Source organism: Colossoma macropomum, unplaced genomic scaffold (assembly GCF_904425465.1).
Source record: "Colossoma macropomum unplaced genomic scaffold, Colossoma_macropomum, whole genome shotgun sequence".
NCBI classification, from domain to species: domain Eukaryota; kingdom Metazoa; phylum Chordata; class Actinopteri; order Characiformes; family Serrasalmidae; genus Colossoma; species Colossoma macropomum.
Genome location: NW_023494837.1, coordinates 76,917 through 79,907, shown reverse-complemented (window position 1 = coordinate 79,907; position 2,991 = coordinate 76,917).

Genomic DNA, 2,991 nt, shown 5'->3' with positions numbered 1-2,991 from the left:
TCTCTAAATCTGTGCTAAACTATTATATGTGTCACACCATTACTTGCAGAAACTATTTAACTTAGTATGATATGCCAGATGGTGGAACTTAACAGTGAAGATAGTGAATGTTAAACTTCTCTTTCCCACTCTGGGAGCAACCAAATATTTTAGAGGTGGGGGAGGGGCCAGCCAAGTTATTTTGATTTTTATTACATATATGATATTAATACATATTTTTAGTATACCATTTGTTATGCCAGTAGAACTAATCCTTTGGTCATGTTTTATTGCCATATAATTATATTATCAAAATTACTTATGGCAGGTGTTGTATAGCCTAGTTCTAATAAGAGGAGTGACAGTAATCTATAAAAGATTAATATCAGTAATAAAAGAGCATTTTATGTTCTCTGTTTTATTATTTTAGAAGTCAGGCTGGTTGGTGGTTCTCGCTGCTCTGGGAGAGTGGAGGTGCTTCATGGAGAGATTTGGTCCACAGTGTGTGATGCTGACTTTGACCAGCAGGATGCAGAGGTTGTGTGTCGAGAGCTGGGCTGTGGGCTTCCTGTGGAGGTGCTGGGAGCAGCTGCTTTTGGCAGAGGGGAGGGTCAGGTGTGGTCAGAGGAACTTCAGTGTAGAGGCAACGAATCTCAAATTCGCTTCTGTCCAACATCATCTTCACTCAAACACAACTGCACCCGTGATAATGATGTGGGTGTGGTGTGTTCTGGTGAGCAGTAAATCTACTTTAATAAATGTCTTAATTTTTTTCCCTTTAACTCCTTGTGGCATTGTGTATTTTCTTCACTCAAAATGATTTTTTTTTGAAAAAAATGAAATTTTAAATTTAAATGAAATTTAAAATATTTATTGGAAAGAAACCCCCAAAGTAAGAGGCTCCTCTCCTTATTTTCTCTTCAGAAGGGGCTAACTGTGTATAGGTTTGTCATTGTCATCATCCCGTATATACCCAACTCATGCACAAATATGATGTAACTTTACAGTCAATGGACATCAATATTAAGGTTGTGGAAGGGGGGAGAGTTCCACTATATTTTTATACAAATACATATTATTTGGTAGCGTAAATATTTGACATCAGATTTATTAATTGTAACACTGGATAAGCAGGAGATGGATCAGGATGCATATGTGTGTTAATCATAATCCTTAGAAAATAACAGAAGAAAAATGCACTGTGTAATTACTGGGTTACACACAAAACACAGGTAAGAGACATGAAGGTTAACAAGAAGGGAAAACAGACAAATACAAGAGCAGGTGCTCCAGAGAGTGGCAGCAATGTAGCAGCAGGTCCCATAGCACTGCCTAGTGCCTCAGAGTAATAGTACTTATAGCTACTTCACTGGTGCTCTCTGGAGCATTGGCAGCAAGTCAACAAATCATTAAACAAACAGATAAAGTTATTCAGTACTTTTCCGCTATTCCCTTTAATTTCTTTAAATATTGAAGGGTAAACTTGCAGACAGTCTTTTTCAGCATTTATTGTTTCAGACGTTAAAAAGTTTGCCAAGCTGATTAATGAATGTGACTCAAAATTTAGCAGAGTAAGAACTAAGCGCCAATGAACAATTTATTGAAGTTTATAAAAATGTAGAATTAAGTAATAAATAATACATTGTTACATTTTAATTAATGTTACTAAATGATTAACATAGGACAAATATTAGAATTTAACAATCACTTAGCCATTATCTAAAGTCTCATGTTAACATTTAGGAATAGTTGAAATATTATTTGAGAACAAATGAAACACTTGATGAAGATATGTATTAATCAGTAGTTGCCAAAACTGCTCCTGGAATTTTCCTGCTCTATATGTTTAGGTGTTCACTGTTCCAAATATTCAGGGCTGGATTGAAACTTGCACATACTGGCAGTATTCTTTTTTGGAGCGACACCATGGAAACCCACTCTTGGTTGTCTGGTTGTTTAGCATTCTTGCAAAGCTAATGTTAACCTGCAAAAGTAGTTTAAGCTAACAGATCCAAAATGAAACACAGATTAACCCACTCAGATTTGAGTCTTTATTCTCTAAACTAAAGTTAATGATATGTCAGTTAGCCAGAATGAACTTGAGCTTGGTTGTGTGTGAAGTTGTTAAGGCTTTCCCACTAAGCTTGGACTAACTTCCAGTGCTAATGTTTAGTGGTGCGGCCACTGAACCACCCTCTCGTTAAACCACAGTGGCACTGTTGTGGGACTTGAGGGCTGACGCAACAGGGGAAAGAGCAAAAAGTTTTCTTTCTGCCTTCTATCTTGCCCTTAACTGTAGTCAGCTGACACTGGTTTGTCATCGGCAGTGCGGGATCAAACCACTTACTATGTGTGTAGTCTGCCCTTAATGCAAAATACTACTCATTTACAGATGACAACAAACATGGACAGCAAAGTTTTTTCTTTTCATCCCTCTGTTGTACAGACAGTGTGAGGTTGGTGGATGGTGGCAGTCGCTGTGCCGGGAGAGTGGAGGTTCTTCATAGAGGACAGTGGGGAACAGTGTGTGATGATGGCTGGCATATGAGAGATGCTGCAGTGGTGTGTAGAGAGCTGCGCTGTGGAGAGGCTGTAGATGCACTGAGTGATGCTCACTTTGGACCAGGATCAGGACCAATCTGGATGGCTAATGTGGACTGTAGAGGATCAGAATCTACACTGAAGAACTGTAAATCACCAGGATGGGGTAAACATAACTGTGATCATTCTAAAGATGCTGGAGTCATCTGTTCAGGTATGCTGCTATATTTTCATACATTTCATACAGGGTGTGGGAGTTGTGGCTAAATTATTGCTATTAATTAAGGCAATAATCATTTCTCATAAGCGGATAACTAATCCAACAGGGCAAAATAGTCTCTAAATCAGCTGTACTTCATAGTTAACTCTACAGAGACCATTAATAACAATGAGGTGTATAATTTTCTTTTGTTGTCTAAAGAAAACCTGAGTTCTGTCTTAGCTGTTAGAAATTCTATAGTACAAAATATG